This window comes from Sapajus apella, unplaced genomic scaffold (assembly GCF_009761245.1).
Source record: "Sapajus apella isolate SASKATOON/1434 unplaced genomic scaffold, GSC_monkey_1.0 scaffold53, whole genome shotgun sequence".
Lineage (NCBI taxonomy): Eukaryota > Metazoa > Chordata > Mammalia > Primates > Cebidae > Sapajus > Sapajus apella.
Genome location: NW_022436993.1, coordinates 11,308,930 through 11,331,415, shown reverse-complemented (window position 1 = coordinate 11,331,415; position 22,486 = coordinate 11,308,930). Strand labels below are relative to the sequence as shown.

The following is a 22,486-nucleotide window of genomic DNA, read 5'->3' as shown; positions in this document are numbered from 1 at the left end:
TTGGTAGCTGTCAACAACGTTTTCCAGTACAGTAAAACAGAAGAACCGTCCACGCAAGGAAAACACTGTTCTCTTGAAATCTGGGAAATATGCAAATACAGTATTGCTTTAGAGGCTCAGAAAACTGGTTCTTTATTCCACAGAGATTTTTCTGTCACTGTAACAAGCTGAAAACAAAATATGAATGACAAGTGCACATGCTTAGCTGATGGAGAACACAGAGTCCAACAGTAGCCACATGAATCTCTCAGAGAGGTTATGTAACTTCCAGGCAGAGATACTCATTCAGACTCATTCTGCTGCCACCAAGTCTGGCAAGTATTCAAATCCAAGCATGGAAATTTCTCCCCAAGATGGTAACTCCTAGTACTTCCTTTAGCTTCCCTGGCTAATTAGGTAACTCACTTCACTATTCAGTGTAGTTCAAGAAATAAGAATGTTCAATAAATGTACATACAAATATGTCTCGTTAAATACTGAAAGTTATTTGGATACTAAGAATTTAAAGAACAAGGCATCATTATTACTGTAGCTATTCCAGGTTAGACTTTTGGGATTTTTTTTTTTCGTTTTAAATATTACTATAACATCTTAATCATACTAAAAAAAGAAAGCAATTCTAAGGTAGATTTTATTCTTCCAGAGTAGACATCTGTGATTGTTAGAATAGGCAGACTTCAAAATATGTTCTTTATTATTCCTTTCCCACAATCTTGTTCAGTTGTCCCAGAGGTTATGCCTCCAGACAGCTGTGTACCCATTATCGTCAAATTCTGTAATCCCAAGGGCCAGGTGCATTGGCGCACGTCTGCAATCCCAGCACTTTGGGAGGCCGAAGCGGGCAGATTACCTGAGGCCAGGAATACGAGACCAGCCTGGCTGACATGGTGAAACCCCATCTCTACTAAAACTACAAAAATTAGCCTGTTATGTTGATGGTGATGCACGCCAGCTACTTGGGAGTCCAAGGCACAAGAATTGCTTGAAACTCTGAAAAGGCAGAGGCTGCAGAGAGCTGAGATTGTGCCACTGCACTCCAGCCTGGGCAAAAGAGCGAGAGTCTGTCTCAAAAAAATAAAAATAAAAAATTCTGTAATCCTGTCCCATTGGTTCATGACAAGATGCAACTTGATCTACCTGGTAGACATAAAATGCTGTTGCTATGGTTTTAATTTCTAGGGGATAACAGGCCTCCATTGTTTGATTTCTCTTTCTCTTAAACACGGAGAATTTTAGCAGTTCGTGCCATTCCCTTTAGTCCAATCACTATATACTTTGCATTTTTGTTTTTCATTTTGTATGTCAATTTGTCTATTTTCATTTGCAATAGAAATAAAACCAGAATATATCTTAGACGGCTATTCCTTAAGGTTCTCTTTTGAATTTGACCTTCAGATTGGGATGAAGATAAACAAAACTGATATTCATCTGGGATGCAGTGGATTTTTATCTGCAGGTATTTATTTCCCCTTGAAAATATAAAGTACATCTATCTCAATATTCAAGGTTTGACCAGAGAATAATTTGGCTTAAAAATATTTTGGTGCAAACAGGTGCGGTGGCTCACGCCTGTAATCCTAGCAATTTGGGAGGCCAAGGTGGGTGGATCACCTGAGGTCAGGAGTTCAAGACTAGCATGGACAACATGGTGAAACTTTGTCTCTACTAAAATTACAAAAAATAGCCAAGCACAGTGGCAGGCACCTGTAATCTCAGCTACTGAGGAGGCTGAGGCAGAACTGCTTGACCCTGGGAGGTGAAGGCTGCACTGAGCCGAGATCGTACCACTGCACTCCAGCCTGGGTGACAGAGTGAGACCCTGTCTCAAAAAAAAAAAAAATTTTTGGTACTCGTTAAGAAGAAAAGAATAAGATTTTTTTGTTAACTGAGCTTTTCCTTATGCTTAATAAAACCCGGAAGTTAAGACTGTACATGTCTGCCTGGGTCTTTGCAGGGAATTAGATGATAAGACCATCAGAGCTCCTGTGGCTCCGAATACTTGCCCACGAACTGTATCATTCCACATTTTAACTCTGCCAACCTGGTAGATATAAAATGCTATCGCTATGATTTTAATTTCTAGCTCCCTGATTACTATTGAAGTTGACCATTTTTCATGTTTATTAGCAAGTCATGTTTTCTTTTCTTTGAAATGCTTGTCCATACCTTTTATCAATTTCTATTTTATTTATTCTTCTTTATCTGTATTAGATACTAATCGGCTGTCAGCAATGTGTGTGTTGCAGAGCACTTTTCTCAGTTGTAGTTTGTTCTTTTCAATTTATTAATGGTATCCTTTGATTAAGAGAAAGTTCATTTTACTGTAATTGAATTTATCAGTCCTTCCTTTACAATCTATGTTTTCTTGAGTTTGGGGTAAGAAATCCTTCCCTACTCAGAGGTTATAAACATATTCTCCTTTTTGGGTTTTTTTTTTTTTTTTTGGTTCTTTGAAAATTGTACGGTTTTCCTTTCCTTTTAAAACTTTCTCTTGGTGATTTAAAAACACAATTATTTAAAGTACCTGGAAGAGATTTTTTGTCCTTCATGATGTGGTTTCATTTTGTTTCTCTACAGGTATGATCTTGTAACTGCATGGTTTATTGCATGGTTCATTATCTCCCCATTGTTCGGCAATACTCCTTCCACTGTAAGTCACGTGTGCATACATGCAGGGGATTATTTATGGGCTTTTTATCCTGTTCCATTGGCCTCCTTGTCTATAATATACTAGTACCCTAACACCACGCTGTCTTGCTTATTAAAGCTTTATAACAGAACTTGATGTCTCCAAGACAGCCCACCTCTACTACTCTGGTTCTTCCTCAGGAAGGTTTTTGTTATTTTTGACCTTTCACTCTTCCAAATTACTGCACAAGTAGCTTGTCAATCTGAACATTTTTCTTACTGATTGCTTTTAATGTCTCCTCTTTTGTTTTTGGTGTCCACCATGACAGGTCTAACTATATATACGTATTAGTGCTGCTTGGTATACAAAGTGTAAACTATATCAGGTTCCAATCTTTTAGTGTTCTGAAAAGTCTCAGTCTTAAACAAACTGTTTCTCCACTACTGAGAAGTAATTCTCCATGGGGCTCTCAAACTTTTGCATGTTTAGTTCTGAAAAAAACTATTCAAGGATGTTTAGAAGATAGACATAGCGTCTCGCTGGAGCAGAGCGCAGATTTGTTTACTGTCTAGTAAGGTAATAATGTCTACTACAATAAACAATAGTAAAGATAATGTCTCCCTCCAAGGTAAAGCACAAATTTGCTTACTTGGGCTTCCTAAGCTCAGGTGTCTTTGGGCATGACTTAAACTCACTGCATGCCCAGTGTGCACTATGGCCACATTACCCCAGGGAGAATTGGCTTGAACATAAAGTTCATGCTACCTATTGTGTGGTGAGAAATAAAGTTCTTTGTGTCTGACCCAGGGATGCCGTGTGTCTTCGAATAGCATTCATGAAACTGTGGGAAGCTAATTTATGAGCTTAGAAGTGAGGGATTATGTTAACCTATCTTTCCGGGTCCACAAGGGGCGTGTTTTCAAAGACCAGAACTTCCCACTGCCATACCTCTATCTACCTCCCTATGCGGGAGCCTATCGTTCTTTGTCTGACTTTCCGGAGGCAGGAAGGTAGACAGCCCAGGTGAGCTCCCTTTGTTTAAAAAGACCGCCAAAAGCCTTGGAAGGAGGGGCTCTATTGTGAGCCAGGCAGCCAATCCAGCATCAGAGTCGAAGATCAATCACTCCAGAGAAGTTTGGAAAAGCTCCTCTCACTGGACGAGAACTTGAATGGGGAGGGAGTAACTCCGGGGTTAAAATCCCCCCTACTCCCTTACCTATATGCACTCCATCTCTGGATCCCCTCCCACGACAGTGTGGGAACTCGCTTTCTCTCTCTTTCTCTCTCTGCCTAATAAATCGCTCTCTGCAAAACTCTTTGGGTCCAATATTTACTTGAATGAGCCTACCGCACCTCCAGGGCCTCCTCCCCCATTCCTGGGCTAGGGGAGGCCAAAAACCTGGGACACCTGGTTACAGAAGGAAGGTAAAATCTCAAAGCTTTCCCAATTCCTAACTTCCCTCATTTTCAATATTTTAATGTACTGGATCTTGAATCAACGTATGTTAATCTTTTCATTCTGTCATCCCTGTGTCTTACTCGGTCTTTACTGTTTTTCATCTCTTGTTTCTCTGTGTTTTGTGTTGGTTTATCTTTTCATGACTTTCCAGTTCATTTATTTTTGAACTCTTTTTTTCTTTTTTGAGGCAGAGTCTGGCTCTGTCACTCAGGCTGGAGTGCAATGGCACCATCTGGCTCACTGCAACCTCCACTTCCTGGGCTCAAGTGATCCTCCCACCTCAGCCTCCTAGTAGTTGAGATTATAGGTACACACCACCACACCCAGCTAATTTTTGTATTTTTAGAAGAGACAGGGTTTCACGAGGTTGCTCAGGCTGTTCTCAAACTCCTGGCCCTGGCCTCAAGTGATTCACCCGCCTCAGCCTCCAAAGTGCTGGGATTGTAGGTGTCAGTCACTGTGCCTGGCCCATTTATTCTCTCTTCAGTGACGTGTGATACTCTTTTTAACCTAGCTAGTGAATTTTTTATTGCAATGATTATATTTTTCATTTCTTGTGAGTTGTTTTTCAGATCTTTCTGGTTGTTTTTGATGGTTGCTGAGTCCTTGCTTAATGTTTTTCTCTATATATCTCACACGTATTTTTCTATATGCAGTATTCTGCATCCCAGTGTTATCAGGCATAGGGGGATGGGGGTGTAGATCTGTATTTCTTGTTTCTGTTGGGTCGTGCAAATTTTGGCTTATGTTATTCCGTTTGGTAATTTTCCATTGAGAGTGTATGAGAGTGTATGTGTGAATGTGTGTGTGTGTGTGTCTATCTGTGTGTATGTATGTATTTATAATGACTTTTTATCAGCTGAATCTGTAGGAATGCTTAGAGCACGATATTGTTAATGCTTTGTTCCAGATTTATGTTTATCTCTACCAAGTGCCACAGAGTTCCACCAATTTGGAAACAAGTTATCTGTATTTATTAAATTAGAGTTTCCATGACCTTGCAAATAGCATATACTTATACTGCATGCCCAGCCAGTAAGCAGCTTATAGTTACAAATGGTCAGGAGAAGATGGTGATGATGACTACTATTTTTTCCTGATGTAGAGCAACGGCAAAAGCAGACGCTTTTTCTCATCTGCTTCCTTTCTTGGTAGGCTGATTTTTTCCAGCTCTGACTTTTACCGAGGGTGTAGCCCCTTTGAATGTTCTAGCTTTGCAAAAGAGTTTGGTCTTTCAACTGCACCCAAACCCCAGGCCTAGTCATCTTTCTATTTTCCATAGGAGTCCAGTTCTCAGTTCCTTACATGGTCATTGCTATAGAGACAGTCCTGGACTCTTTTAGCACATTTCTTTGGTTTCCAATTATTATAAGGTCTTTCCGCCCCTTGAGGATTTTCCCCTACTCTTACAAGTTCAGCAATACATTTATGAAGTACATTTTTCTGACTCATTCTGCATATAGTCTACCATGGTGAGGTTTTCAGAATATCTGGTTCTCATGAACTATCATTTCTACATATGTTTTTTGCCCATGCACCCAAGAATTGGGCATTTTTCCCTTTTCGCAAGTGCCTTTTAGAGATGTTTAAAATTAGTTGACCATACAAGTGGGCAGGAGAGACTGAAATTATAGCTTTTCTGTAAGTTACAAAATTTAGACCAAAATCCATTCTATAACACCCACACAGCTGGTATAACCCAATACATTGATCAGACTGGCACTCCTATTTTCACAAGTTTAAGACCATGAATTTTCACAGATCATTTTACTTAATGTGCCCATGGTGTCTACAGGCAGTCTCTTTGAGAAATATTTGTAAATTTTTTGAATACGTTTCTGATTAATCAAAACATTATAAATCCTTGTGTACTAATATGTATTTTTCTGAGATATACACTACATACCTGACAGAGAAGTTACCTTACATGTTTGGTAAATAACTTAGCTTCTTCCTGATTGCCCAAAGACTTCTCTAGTTTCACTTTCGTAGTAAGATCACATGAACACCTTTTGCCTGTCCCTTATATACATATTCTAGCCTGCTTTAACCCTAATGGACTCTTGGGTGTCTTAATTGTGGCAAATTTAGTCACAGCTCCAGAAGTATATTTTTGGTGACTTCGAACACATTTTTAAAAACTGTGAAAAGAAGAATCAATAAATGAAAATGGTGCTGAAATTCTATTTTGGTCTAAACCAAAGGAGCTTCCAAACTTCAACTGGTTAGAGATTATCTGATCATTCATATGCTAATTCACACAGACTTATTTTAATTACAGAAAAAATTCGGGTTATTTTTCTCTTGCCACTTTAAAAGTAAAACACAAAATAATCCAAGAAATCAAGCATGAGATGACATTATTCTCTCAAGTTAAAGATAAGATTAAACTTGACTCTAGTCCATGACTGAGTGAGAAACTGGCTGTGGTAATCATAATTTCGGGGGCATCTCTCAGCCATCTTTCAAAAAAAAAAAAAAAACCCTCTAAGTTTGAAAGGATGAGAGCAAATTTGCTCAGCATAAAAACAGAAAGGAGCTAGAAATAATGACGTAAAGAAAAGCCCATTCATGGTGTCTCAGATGGGTACTTTCCCTTCACATTGCCTGAACACCTTTAAATATCTTCCAACCAGATCTGTATGCGCCATGACAGCCTGGCAGACTTGGTTAGGATGACTCTGAAAAATTTATTCAAGGCAGTCCATTCAAAGGCATCCTGTTCCAAACAAAAGGCCCTACGCCTTCCTGTATGCCAGGAGGAAGAGGCATTTGTGATGCTCTGTCTGGATCTGCCCCTTTTCATGCTCTCAGAGTGAAGAGAGGCGTCTTTGTCCTGGAAAGATGAAGGGATTGCAAATAAAGATGGATTACTATTTAAGGCTGTCATTTGCTTATTTGGGTATCTACTTCCTTCAATGGAAAGAGCTGTTTCAAGCAAGACTCTTTGAACATTTCCTCCTAACACTCTTGATAATGGGTTAAAAATATTCTTCAATTAAGCCTCAAAATCGCTCTAAGGAACAAGCCCAGGGCCTTTGTCTCTGCCATTGCACAGTGCAGGAGGCTGTGCAGGCTGGGAAGCTACGCCTAGAGCGAGAAAGGTCACATGAATAGCCACTCGCCGTGCAGAACAACTACCCGTGTCGTCAGTATGCAAAGGTCACCCTGGTGCTTTCTTAGCTTTACACGTGGTAGCCACGAAAATACAGAAGGAGGACTCCGCTCTGCATACCCCACCGATCAGCGTGACAATAATCTTTTCACTTTAACCTCAAATACAAAAGCGCAGCTGAGCCAGAAGGGAAGCTCCTACTCCCATGCTGTGAAGAAGAAGAAATCAACCCTCTTTTCAGACCGGCCTTTGGTGGAAGGTGGGTCCCAGAGCACGGGGCAGGCAGTACCTCTAAGAAAAAGGAGTACTGGGTGGCAGTGGGGTCTTTCTTGGGCGGTGATGGGTACAGGGGTACTTTCAAAGAAGAGTAGTTCAATTACTGTACACTCCAGGAATCACAGAAGAGACTGGGGTTAAATATGACTCCACGAACACTGTTTATGGTACCAACACTGACCTTTCCTTTATTGCAAATTTTATAGAACCCACTAAAATATACTGCACAGAGGCATCTAATGCATCTCCTTTAACACATGACTCTATTTTATAAGGAAGAAAGGCTTTATGTTAATTTTGGAAGTTTATGAGGTCTTGCGGGAAATTAGAGATCTGTCCACGGACATTCCATTTTCTATACCCATACCAGAAACTACCGCTGTTGTCCCAGAGAGGAGTTCAGGGAAAGCTGCTCACATGCATTGATGATGGCCACAGCTCTGTGACAGTCACTTTCTGCATGACTCTCAGGTGTGTGGAAAGGTATTTCTGCGGGGTTAAAAGTCACGAGGACACCAAACCAAGAGAACCAAGCAAGAGTTATATACCGGCTAAAATGTTACGTACTTCCTAAAATAATCGCTGCATCTAAGACAACATTGATGAATGCTTCTTGCTAATAAATGAGCGTTGCAAAACAGAAGGAGTACTAGGCTTTGAAGCAGGAGACCTGGGTCAGAGTCTACAGTCCCGGATGTGTGATCCTGTAGCAGTCACTTCACCTATGAGAACTGCACTTTTTACCTCTGCAAAGAGAATTCTCTGAGACTTCTTAGATTATGTGAGACTTCTTTGAACTTTACTGTATTAAAATTTAATTAATATTCTAGCTTAAGAGTTGTACAAATTTTCTTTCCTAACATCATCTTCTAATGAAGTCTTTAGCAGTTTGCAGATTTAATACTGGAGATACACATCTCTTTACCACATGCTCTTGCTAAAACTCTAGCTCATGCTTGCTGAGGCATTCCATGAGAGACTACTATTAAACTGACAGCACCTAGTATTTACTGAATGCTTCCTATGTGTCTGACCCAGTTCTCTTCTCTTTTTGAGACAGAGTCTCACTCTGTCACCCAGGCTGGAGAGCAGTGCACGATCTGAGCTCACTGCAACCCCAGCCTCCCAGCTTCAAGCAATTCTCCTGCTTCAGCCTCCTAAGTAGCTGGGATTACATGCTCATGCCACCACACTCAGCTAATTTTTCTATCTGTAGTAGAGATGGGGTTTTGCCATGTTGGCCAGGCTGGTCTCAAAATCCTGACCTAAGGTGATCCTGCCTGCCTCGGCCTCCCAAAGTGCTTGGATTACAGGCATGAGCCACCACACCTGGGCACGTTCTAAGTGCTCATATATGCATTATCTCATACACTCTTTCCTAACAACCTCCATGGTGAACACTAGTATCTCTCATTTTACAGATGAGCTAATTGGTGCTCAAAAAGTTAAACAACATAAATATTAAGTGGTGAGCTCAGGTTATGAATTAAAGGCAGTCTGACGCCAGAACCTACCATCCAAATACACTATTAAATTGACTGCCCACAGCAATGCATTAAACTCTCAACAAATAATACTCAAAGCAAACACGTTCTCTGAAAATCCACATGAAGATCACAAACTTCTATTCTTCCACAAAAGCATTCCTATGTTGTCCAAGTTTTTAGGTAACAGAAATATTTTGACATAAAAATATCAATGATATATAATAACTCTTCATATGGAACAAAGACTTCTGTCTAAAATGTATTCCTTAAAAAAAACTGCATTTTTTCCCATGGAAATAATTTCTTCTAAACCTATGTAAAAGATCATATTAGGCAAAATGGAAATAATAAAATATTTAGGAGATGCTGACACTGAGGCTATTCCATGGATCATCCTAAAACTTAGATAAATTTCTATTCCAGCGCCAGGATAGATGGAGAATATAATATATTGGACAAAGGGACAAGGACTGAACAGTTCAACTAGGCAGCTACACAGTTACGAATAATTTTAATAAATATGCAAAGCTGGTATTCTACCACATAAAATAGCTAGTCAATTGTGAACCTGAAATATATTTTTAAACTCTACTGTGTCCTTCGGATTAAATAATTAATCATAACTTTCATGAATACCACTATTTTTGATTCTAGGACATCTGCATTTTTGGTTTATGCTTTTTTTTCAGATTAATTTTGATCATTTTAACTGTGACTGTTTTACAGATTAATATTACAACTCTGTTTTTATTCTACAGCGATTCTAGTTCTGTATACTACAATACATTGATGATCCCTTACTACGTGAACTTTTATACCTAGAGGTAATACGGCTGAACTAACTTCAAGGATATGATTTGAAATACTAGATTATATGTACATCTTGGAAATATATACAAGAAGATATGAAATGCGTGTAGAAACAAATACATCTAAAAGGCCAATGAAAGGGTAAAGAAGCAAGTACCCTTCTCCTGCAGTAAATGAATAAGGACATCACAACTGTACTCTCAAATAATATGTTGATCTACAAATATTTACTTCAGCCTCTCCTAATGGGCCATGCTTGAGATGCTGGTTCAGGGAGGTATCTGGGTTGGGCACGGTGGCTCACACCTGTCATCCCAGGACTTTGGGAGACCGAGGCAGGTGAATCACATAATGTTTGCACTATTTAAAAATAGTCCAAAACTGTTATAACAAGCTTGTGTTTTCCAAGGACAGATCTAATGACCCCTGGGAAATTTCTAGGTGGGCTCAGAGCCACCTCAAACTCAACGTGTTAAAAACTTAGCCATCATCGGGGTGCGGAAGCTCACGTTTGTCATCTCAACACTTTGGGAGACTGAGGCGGGTGGATGACTTGAGGTGAGGAGTTCAAGACCAGCCTGGCCAGCAAGGTGAAACCTCATCTCTACCAAAAATACAAAAAGCAGCCAGGCGTGTTGGCGCTTGCCTATAATTCCAGCTACTTGGGAGGCAGAAGCAGGAGAAATGCTCGAACCCCTAGGGGGCAGAGGTTACAGTGAGCCAAAATCACATCGCTGCACTCCAGCCTGGGTGACTGAGTGAGACTCTGCATCAAAAAAAAAAAAAAAAAAAAAAGAAAAAAAAAAGCTATCTGTCAATTACTACCGAGTCATAAAGACTCTGGGTCTATCTTCGTCTCAAGAATAAAACTGACACCAAGGAGGGAACTTACACTTTAGCAGTCTACTACTTAATCTGAAATCACCTCTGGAAAGCAATGTATTTTCTAAGACTCACTTTACTAATTACGTTCATTCTAGGTACCCAAAGGGGTAGGGAATAAAACTTAAGAGCACTGAGCACTTGGATTCAGATTCTGTCTTGTGATCTGAAGCTAAATTACCTCTAAATCAATTTATTACAATTACCTTTCTCTAAGTTACTAAGTACTTAGCAAGTGACATAAACTAGTGACTACTCTCTCTATATTATCTCAATTCTCCAAATAATGCAATCAGTACCAGGGTACAATACAATTCAACAGTACTCTCAAATGTGCTATTATGAACTCTATTATTGTTATTTTTTTTTTTTTTGGAGACAAGTCTCGCTCTGTCACCCAGGCCAGAGCGCAGTGGCACTGGGCTCACTGCAACCTCTGCTTCCCGGCTTCAAGTCATTCTCGTGCCTCAGCCTCCCAAGTAGCTGGGATTACAGGCATGTGCCACCACGCCCAGATAATTTTTACATTTTTAGTAGAGACAGGGTTTCGTCATGTTGGCCAGGCTGGTCTCAAACTCCTGACCTCAGGTGATCCACCCACCTTGGCCTCCCAAAGTGCTGGAATTACAGGCATGAGTTACCGCACCTGGCCAAAATACGCTATTATCTCTAGTTGACATGTAAAGCGTATTCAATGAGCCTGCCGGATGTCAGGTACTCAGGCTTTAAGCAAAATTTGGTGAATCAAAAAAGATATGTCATCTAAACCTTCCTGAAAATTACAATCTAGGAGGAAAAAAAGTATTAATCAAATAACCACATACATAAATATAAACATATAAGAACAATATGTGCTAAGAGAGGATCAAGATATTCTGATAACAGAATAATTGACTAGGACTGAGCTTAGAGTTTGCAGTGAGAAATGCGTGGGTTTCAATTCTGGCTCTACCACCTTAACTATATAACCTTGAGCAGGTTACTTAATTCCCCGTATTTCAGCTTCTCCTTTGATAAAATGGCGACAAGCAGTATTCCCTTCATAGAGTTATCATGATTAAATAATAAGTGTTCAACGAACATTAGATGTGGTTGTTTTCTGTTATTGTTATTTGACCTTGATGAGATGTGGGGGCAATGGTCAGGTTAGACTCCCAAGAGAAAGTGAAATGACCTGAAATCTTCAGAACAGTGGAAATTAACTGCGCAATGAAGGAGGATGGGTACTGGATAGGAGAAATGTTTCAGGCAGAGGGGCAGATGGTTGAGAAGGTCCTGTGAGCAAAATATGGTATTACCTAGCTAGACTGTCTTAGGTCGGTTATTTAATCATTTTGGGATTCAATTTTATCATCTAAAAAGCAAGACGGAAAATGAGATTATTTCGATGGTTTCCTGAACTTTATGATTCCGTAAAATTTGAACATCTTAAAATATTTGAAATAGGCTTTAATTGAACATGTTTTTTGTCACGTTTTATTGCTTTCCCTGCTTCTCAATGCAGTCACAAAGGTCCTCAGATACAAATTTCAAGAGCATTCCCATTTTGTCTCCTTTCTACTCCCCTTCCTCTGATCTCCCTCATTATTAACTTTCCTAGATCTGTAAATAAAAGGAGGCACATGGCAGTGACCTCATTTTCTGTCTGTGATGGTGGTTTACACTTTTCCCACTGTGATGTCAATTTGCTGTTTCAAGAGTATCAGCTACTGACATGATTCCAGGCAGCTATGTCCCCTCAGAAAGCCTGTCATGCACAAATATGGCTGATACATGTTTAAAGCTATCAAACTTCTAAGAGAACATTATATGTAGTTACGGTCATAAGACATGTTCATTCATCAAGAGGTGGTGTACTTTTTCTTTAAACTGTTGTGCTTTCTGTAGTAGTTCAAGCCTCACTACTTCAGCCTCTAGTCTATTACAAAGAGAGTTTGGAAGTTTCTGTTGTTTAAGAGGAACATTTATACAAATGTTAGATTTGTGCTATCAGTGCTTATTTTTCCCAAAACAAATGCTAGACCAGAGCTGTGCAGAGTGTGACCTACAAACCGGCAACTCTCAATGAATTAGGTATTGATGGAACGTATCTCAAAATAATAAAGCAATTTACAACAAACCCATAACCAATATCATACTGAATGAGCAAAAACTGGAAGCATTCCCTTTGAAAACTGGCACGAGACAAGGACGCCCTCTCTCACCACTCCTATTCAACACAGTATTGGAAGTTCTGGCCAGGGCAATTAGGCAGGAAAAAGAAATAAAGTGTATTCAGTTAGAAAAAGAGGAAGTCAAATTGTCTCTATTTGCAGATGACATGCAAGACCCCATCGTCTCAGCCCAAAATCTCCTTAGCTGATAAGCAACTTCAGCAAAGTCTCAGGATACAAAATCAATGTGCAAAAATCACAAGCATTCCTATACACCAATAACAGGCAAACAGAGAGCCAAATCATGAATGAAGTGCCATTCACAATTGCTACAAAGAGAATAAAATACCAACAATACAACTAACAAGGGATGTGAAGAACCTCTTCAAGGAGAACTACAAACCACTGCTCAAGGAAATAAGAGAGGACACAAACAGATGGAAAAACATTCCAAGTTCATGGTTAGGAAGAATGAATACCATGAAAATGGCCATCCTGCCCAAAGTAATTTATAGATTCAATGCTACTCCCATCAAGCTAACATTGACTTTCTTCCCAGAACTGGGAAAAAACAACCTTAATCTTCATATGGAACCAAAAGAGAGCCTGCATAACCAAGACAATTCTAAACAAAAATAAATAAGCAAACAAACAAACAAAGCTGGAGGCATCATGCTGTCTGAATTCAAACTATACTACAAGGCTACAGTAATCAAAACAGCACGGTACTGGTACCAAAACAGAGATATAGACCAATGGAACAGAACAGAGGCCTCAGAAGTAACGCCACACATCTACAACCATCTGACAAACCTGACAAAAACAAGCAATGGGGAAAAGATTCCCTATTTAATAAATGGTGTCGGGAAAACTGACTAGCCATATGCAGAAAGCTGAAACTGGCTCCCTTCTTTATACTTCTTATAAAAATTAACCCCAGATGGATGAAAGATTTAAACATGAGACCTAACGCCATAAAAACCTTAGAAGAAAACCTAGGCAATACCATTCAGGACACAGGCATAGGCAAGGACTTCATGACTAAAACACCAAAAGCACTGGCAACAAAAGCCAAAAAGACAAATGGGATCTAATTAAACTTAAGAGCTTTTCCACAGCAAAAGAAACTATCATTAGCATGAACTGGCAACCAACAGAATGGGAAAAAAATTTTGCAAGGGCTAATAACCAACATCTACAAAGAACTTAAACAAATTTACAAGAAAAAAACAACCCAATCAAAAAGTGGGCAAAGGATATGAATAGATGCTTTTCAAAAGAAGACATTTATGCAGCCAACAAACATATGAAAAAGAGCTTATCATTCCTGGTCATTAGAGAAATGCAAATCAAAACCACACTGAGATACCATCTCACGCCAGTTAGAATGGCGATCATTAAAAAATCAGGAGACAACAGATGCTGGGAGGATATGGAGAAATAGGAATGCTTTTACACTGCTGGTGGGAGTGGAAATTAGTTCAACCATTGTGAAAGACAGTGTGGCAAATCCTCAAGGACCTAGACTAGAAATACCATTTGACCCAGCAATCCCATTACTGGGTATAGACCCAAAGGATTATAAAACATTCAATCATAAACACACATGCACACATATGTTTACTGCAGCACTGTTCACTATAGCAAAAACTTGGAACCAACCCAAATGCCCATCAATGATAAACTGGATAAAGAAAATGTGGTACATATACACCATGGAATAATATACAGCCATAAAAAAGGATGAGTTCATGTCCTTTGCATGTGGGTCATGGATGAAGCTGGAAACCACCATTCTCAGCAAACTGACACAAGAACAGAAAACCCAACACTGCATGTTCTCACTTGTAAGTGGGTGTTGAACAATGAGAACACGTGGACACAGGGAGGGGAACATCATACAACAAGGCCTGTCGGGGAGTGAGAGAGAGCAGGAGGTGGGGGGATTGGGGAGGGATAACAGGAGAAGTATCTAATGTAGATGATGGGGGATGGATGCAGCAAACAACCATGGCATCTGTCTACCTGTGTAACACCTGCATGATCTGTATATGTACCCAAGAACTTAAATTAAAAAAAAAAAAAAACCCTGCAACTCTTAATATGTTAAGGAAGAAAAAAAAAATTCAGGGCATTAAAATAATGTGCTCATGATAATGTGACCACTCAGAGTATAGAACTGTGGCCGAGTGCGGTGGCTCATGCCTGTAATCCCAGCACTTTGGGAGGCTGAGGCGGGTGGATCACGAGGTCAAGAGATGGAGACCATCCTGGCCAACATGGTGAAACCCCTCTCTAAAAATACAAAACTCCTCACTAAAAATACAAAAATTAGCCAGGCATGGTGGCAGGTGCCTATACTCCCAGCTGCCTGGAAGGGTGAGGCAGGAGAATTGCTTGAACCGGGAGGGGTAGGTTGCAGTGAGCCAAGATTGCACCACTGCACTCCAGCCTGCCCCAGAGCAAGACTGTCTCCAAAAAAAAAGAACTGTGATTCAAACCCAGGCCTGCCTCACTCTAAAAGGTTCATGGGATTTCTCTTGTATTGTCTTTTTGAAACTAAGACTTTCTTCCCCCCAACCCCCACAAAGCACTACACTACTTTTTAACCATTTTTCACTAACTTCCCTTTTGGAATTTCCACCAGCTGCTATCTTTCACAGTGTTTGGCTGCTTATCCATCCCAGGAAGTCAAACCAATGTCTTTTTTCCACATCAACAAAGAGAAACCTCCCTCTTCCTATCAGTGACACTCATTTATAAAAGCTGCCATTTCTTCATCTTCTCTCTTTTTTAATGTGTGTGTATTGTTCCCCTCCCTGTGTCCATGTGTTCTCATTGCTCAGCTCCCACTTACAAATGAGAACATGTGGTGTTTGGTTTTCTGTTCCTGTGTGAGTTTGCTGAGGATATTGGCTCCTAGTTCCATTCATGTCCCTGCAAAGGACATGATCTCGTTCCTTTATTATGGTTGCATAGTATTCCATGGTGTATATGTACCACATTTTTTTTCTTTTTTACATATATGTATTTTATTGTATTTTAGGTTCGGGGGTACACGTGCAGAACATGCAGGATTGCTGCATAGGTACCTACATGGCAATGTGGTTTGCTGCCTCCATCCCCCCGCCACCTGTATCTGGCATTTCTCCCCATGTTATCCCTCCCCAAACTCCCTACCCCCCACTATCCCCCCATTCCTCCTGCCAAAACACCCCAGTGTGTGATGCTCCCCTTCCTGGTCCATGTGTTCTCACTGTTCGACACTCGCCTATAAGTGAGAACATGCGGTGTTTGATTTTCTGTTCCTGTGTAAGTTTGCTGAGAATGATGGTTTCCAGATTCATCCATGTCCCTACAAAGGACACAAACTCATCATTTTTTATGGCTGCATAGTATTCCGTGGTATATATGTGCCACATTTTCCTTGTCCAGTCTACCATCGATGGGCATTTGGGTTGGTTCCAGGTCTTTGCTATTGAAAACAGTGCCGCAATGAACATACGTGTGCATGTCCTTATAATAGAATGATTTATAATCCTTTGGATATATATCCAGTAATGGGATTGCTGGGTCAAATGGAATTTCTATATCTAGGTCCTTGAGGAATTGCCACACTGTCTTCCACAATGGTTGAATTAATTTACACTCCTACCAACAGTGTAAAAGTGTTCCTATTTCTCCAAATCCTCTCCAACATCTGCTGACTCCAGAGTTTTTAATGATCGCCATTCAAACTGGCGTGAGATGATATCTCAATGCGGTTTTAATTTGCATTTCTCTAATGACCAGTGATGATGAGCATTTTTTTATTCAGTCTATCACTGATAGGCATTTGGGTTGATTCCATGTCTTTGCTATTGTAAATTCATCTTTTCTTCTTTATTCATACTTACATGCCCATAGTCACAGCAAGAAGGCAAAAGTGTTGGTATTTAATAGCATGTAGTAAGTCTTTCTTAGCTTATAGACTGATTAAGATGAGTCCCTAGAAACTGTAGTCTCTCAGTTGGAGAGACTAAAATGGTGTCTAGGTCCATTTTATTCCCCCAAATTATAAAACTAAGGTCTAGCTAAAGCAGTTTCTACTCAGGCCCATGCAGTGCAAATCAATTCAGTAAGGTGTTTTCTAAGCTGACCAGATGAACTGTTTACTTCCCATTGCTTATGCTGGAGAACGGCTAAGGAGGAAAATGCAGAACATTTTAAACTACAGAAGAAAGCACGGGGGCTAGCAAAGTTGGCTTGGTGCCTAAAACGAGAAGAAACAGAATTTGACAGTGTTCAATGAGCTTGCTACATAATTGTACATGCTAAGGCCTCCTTTCTATTTCATGGGAAGATCCAAGATACAGGCATTCAATCTCTGATAAACAAATTCCACAAAGCAGCTACCAGTGCACACCCAGAGACATGAATTGATGATCTGAGATCCTACCTCTTCAAAGCAAAAGACCCTGAAGTTAGAATATTCTGTTGCTGCAGTGTCCTGAGTTGCACCATTAGGGGTTGCCAGGCTGGTGACTAATCAAAGCAGGGGTTCTGGGAGGACTTAGCCACAGGAAGGTACGTTTTACCTCCAACCTAAATTTGTCCTGATTTCCAGATCCATAAAACCTCTTCTCTATTAGTTATCTCTCCATTTAAGGGTCTCCCAACACCTCAAAGTTGCTGTACAGAAGACCAAACTCATCCTTCATGCTCCCTGCTTTGCTTCCTCTTTTTCTTCCGGTGTGCCATTGGTCAGTACCGGTCAGCACCATGGACAGCGCCAGAGACTCTTTTTAAAGTTCCTGAAATGACTGAAATCAAAGAACCTTGTGGTAGAACATTTTACATGTACTGCTATGTTCATCACAACACTATTCACAAGTGCACAGACGTGGAATAAACAAAGGAGCCCATCAACAGTGGGCTGGATTAAGAAAATGTGGTACTTACACACCATGCAATACTATGTAGCCATAAACATGGACAAAATCATGTCCTTTGCAGCAACCTGGTGGCATCTGGAGGTGATTATCTTAAGCAAACTAATGCAGGAACAGAAAACCAAATACTGCATGTTCTCACTTATAAGTAAGAGCCAAATATCAGGTATTCATGGACACTGATATGGTTTGGTTCTGTGGCCCAACCCAAATCTCATTTTGAATTGTAATTGCCGTAATCCCTATGTTTCGAGGGACCTGGTGGGACGTGACTGGATCATGAGACGGGTTCCCCCATGCTGTTCTCACGATGGCGACTCAGTTCTTATGAGAGCTGATGGTTTTGTAAGCGTCTGTCAGCTCCTCCCTCGCACTCTCTCTTTCCTGCTACCTTGTGAAGAAGGTACTTGCCTCCCCTTCGCCTTCCACCATGACTAAGTTTCCTGAGGTCACCCCAGTCATGCAAAACTGTGAGTCAACTAAACCCCTTTACTTTATAAATTACCCAGTCTCAGATATGTCGTCTTTATAGTAGTATAAAAATGGACCTATGCAGACATAAAGACAGGAACAATAAACACTGGGGACTCACAGAGGCAGGAGAGATGAAGGGGGACATGGGCTGAAAAACTACCTGTTGGGTACTATGCTCACTGGAACAAAACTCAGGAAAATCTTGTGAACCTGATTTAGATATGTAATACTTAGCTATAACAAAAACACAACCCATAAAAGAGGTAATTGACAAACTGGACTGCAACAAATTCAAAAAAATTTATTTTTCAAAAGCTACAGCTGGAAGAATAAAAAGAAAAAACATAAACAGGCAGAGAAGCTTTGCAAAGTGCCTGTCTTAGTCCATTCAGGCTGCTATAACAAAACACCATAGATTGGGTAGCAGCTCAAAAATGGACATTGATTTCTCACAGTTTTGGCGGCTGGGAAGTCCAAGCTCAAGGCACCTGCAGTTTCAGTGTCTGATGAGGGTCTGTTCCACATATGATGCGTTCCTGCTGCATCCTCACATGGTAGAAGGGACAAACAAGCTCCTTTGCATCTGTTCTATAAGGGACACTAATTCCATTTGTGAGCATTCTACTTTCATGTCCTACTTACCTCCTAGAAGGCCCCATCTCTTAATATTCTGAGGGTTAGAATTTCAACACAGGAATTTGCAGGGACATAAACAATCAGACCACAGAAGGCATATATCTGGCAAAGGTTTGGTATCTGTGATACAGTTTCCCTCAGTAAACACAAAGGATTAGTTCCAGGACTCTCGGCAGATACTAAAATCCAAAGATGCTCCAGTCCCTTACATAAAAGGACAAAGGAGTTGCATGTAACATACACATGACCTCCCATATACATTAAATTACCTCTTGGTTACTTATACCATCCTAGCACAATGTAAATGCTATGCAAATAGTTGTTATACTGTATTGTCTAGGAAATAATTACAAGAATAAAAGGTCTATTCATGTTTAGTATAGATCCTTTTTTGTCTGTATTTTTTGATCCACAGTTGGTTGAATCCATGAATGGGAAAACCACAGACACGGAAGATCAACTGTATATAAAAAATCTCAATAGTCAATAAAAGAAAATGCATTACCAACTTAAAAAAAATGGAGAGATTTCAAAATTTCACAACAGAAGACACAGGGATGGTCAAAGTTCAACTTTGTTATTCATCGGATAAATATGAATTAAAAGCACAAGGAGAGACTACCTGAATCTATTAGAACAAATACATTATTAAAAACTGACCATACGAAGTATTGACGAGGATAGGGAGGAACTGGAACTCTCAGCCACTGCTGGTTGGTTGATAATATGGTGCCAACTTTGAAAAACAGTTTTGCAGTTACTTAAAAAGGTAAATCCACACCTGCCATATGATCCACCCACTCCACTCCTAGGATTTTACCCAAAAGAAACAACAGCACATGCCCAACAAAAAGACTTTTACCCAAAAGCTCATAGCAGCTTTATTTGTATTACCCCTCAACTGGAAATATGCTAAAAGTCCACCAGCAGGCAAAAGGATAAACAAATTGAGGTACATCCACACAATGGACTGCAAATCAGCAATAAAAAGAAATGAACTGTTAATGCATGGAACAAGAATGAATCTCAAAATACTTATGCTGAATGAAAGGAAACAGTGTTTTTTTTTTTTTTAAAGAGAGTACACACTATATGTCTATATTTATCGAATACTCTAAAAAATGCAAACTAACATACAGTCAGAAAGTAGGTCAGTGTTTGCCTGAGGATGGGGGAAAAGAAGACAGAGGCACAAAAGAGAAATATGGTTTATACAGGGGCACAAAAAACCCTTGGGGATGATGAATGTGTTCACTATCATAAGTTGTTTTACAGATGGATACATTTGTCAAATGCATCAAATTGTACACCTTAATGGTAGTTTGTTGTATGCCAACTATCGTCAAATAAAGATGTTAAATTAAAAACAAATCTACCCGGCCCCATGTCACAAAGCTAGCAAAAGGTAAGGATGGGACTTGAATCCAGGCAGCCTGTTTCCAGGGCCAGGCTCACACCCACTGGTCTACACCATGGAGGAGAATCTAGCATGTCTCCTGGGGCCTGCTTACTCTCCAGGGATATACCTGCTATTCATTAAAAGGCACTTCATCGTTTATGTACATTTCCTTACAGGTATTCAGAAGTCCTCTGGCCCCAGAGAAATGCTTCTTCGGGGTCTGTACGTCCCACTGGCAAAAGCATGCATCTCTAGTACCTGGTAGGGCTCAGAAACCAGCAGCTCTGTGATAGTGACGTGGTTCTGCCGGCTGCTGTGTAGTCCCCGTTTCTCTTGTGTATATCAGGCAGCCACGCTTATATTCAAAAGCAGGAAATTTGCTCTAACATAAACAGAGCAGCTACAAATTTTTCTTTTTTTTTTTTAAATTGGTGGCACACATAATTAAAATGAATTCATGTTACTTCCACATCTCAGGAGAAAGAAACAAAATACCAATATTTTCTCCTCAACACTTAATTAACAATGGGAATTTGACTGGGAGAATTTCCTTGGCCATATAGAAAATTAATTCCATCTGTAAGAAAAATGTAAGCTTAAACTGAGAAGCCGTGTCTTGACAGGATTCTTCTGTGTGGAGAGAAGTCAAATGTTTCTTCAAACATATGATCGTGCCTGACCGTCGCTGGGGGTCCCTGTGTTCGACAGGTTAGGCTCCAACTCAAATGAGGCAGGTGGAAGGACGAACAATGACACAGCCTCCTGCAACACACAGCTACTTCCCAATGGGGCCGATCAGCAGACCCCAGCACCAGAAGACTGCCTGATGACTGAAGGACTCGTTATGTTCTTTTCTACCGAGCTACTTAAGTTCAGAAATCAGACTCTAAGCAGCTTTTCTGACTTGCCAACAAAACACACATATATTGTCAGGGCTGGGAAGAAGAGATGCTTCCCCTTCCTTCTCCTCTCCTCTGCTGTTTATTTTCAAGCAATTACTATAGTTCAAAGCCTGCCGGTTTACCTTTCATAGGCTGTCTCACACCATCACCATGGAGCACAAAAGCAACACCTGCATCCCCAGGCTCTCAGCAGCCAGTATCTAGGTCCCACACACAGAGGTGTCTGTTAGGGGATGGAGGCCTGGCTGATTCAAAAACAAAACAAAATATAAGGCAAATGGGCTGGGTCCAGGTCAAACACTCTTTTACAGTGTCTGGTTTTGGGTTTTTTTTTTTTTTTTTTTTTTTTTTTCCTCCTGTATTGCCCTTTAAAATTCTGTGGGCAGGAGTTTCTTTCAAAGCCTAGCTAAAAAGTGTGATTAGATTTGATGGGAAATAGCTGGTTAGGAAAGGCTGCAGCCTTGGAAACATCAGAGCCACATTTATGGTGATAGAAATGGCACTAATAATATGAAATATGAGCAACTCAGACAAGAAGAAAAAGGAAAACACTGAAAATGTGTTCGGACGTGTGACGGAAGTCTTTTTTTTTTTTTTTTTTTTTATGTCTACACTACAGATGACAAAGTATGGCTGGAAGAACAACAACTCTCATTCATCGAATATTTGAAGAGTCCACTAGGTGCCAGACAATGTCTGAGGCTCTGGAGGACAGAGCAGTGTACAAAACAAAGTCCCTGTTCCTGCAGGAGCCTCTGTTCTAAGCGTAAGAGAGACGGTAAAACTGGAGGCAGAGGGGGGTGGTGGGCGATGGGGTCCACTTTGGATAGTGACACAGAGAGAATTTTGTTGAGTTGGCATTTGAACTGAAACTTGAATGAGTTAAGACAGCAAGCCCAAGGCCATTTAGAAATTCAATGTAAGTGTAAAGCTGGCCAGGTGCTGTAACCTTAGCACTATGGGAGACCGAGACGGGCAGATCTCTTGAGAGTCAGGAGTTCAAGACCAGCCTGGCCAACATGGTGAAACCCCATCTCTACTAAAAATACAGAAATTAGTCAGGCATGGTGGCGCTCGCCTGTAACCCCAGCTACTCAGGGGGCTGAGGCAGGAGAATCGCTTGAACCCGGGAGGTGGAGGCTGCAGTGAGCTGAGATCACACCACTGCACTCCAGCCTAGGCAACAGAGCAACACTATCTCAAAAACAAAATAAAAATAAAAGTCAGCCAGGCATGGTGGTGTGCACCTGTAACCCCGGCTATTTGGGAGGCTGAGGAAAGAGAATCACTTGAACCTGGGAGGCGGAGGTTGCAGTGAGCTGAGGTTGCACCA

The 22,486-nt window shown here is 40.5% G+C and overlaps 1 protein-coding gene across 2 annotated transcripts in view; it reads right to left on the bottom strand.

The window, feature by feature from the left end:
- Positions 1–22,486, bottom strand: part of RSU1 (Ras suppressor protein 1) — a 225,802-nt gene that overhangs the window by 66,108 nt on the left and 137,208 nt on the right. The window lies entirely within an intron of this gene.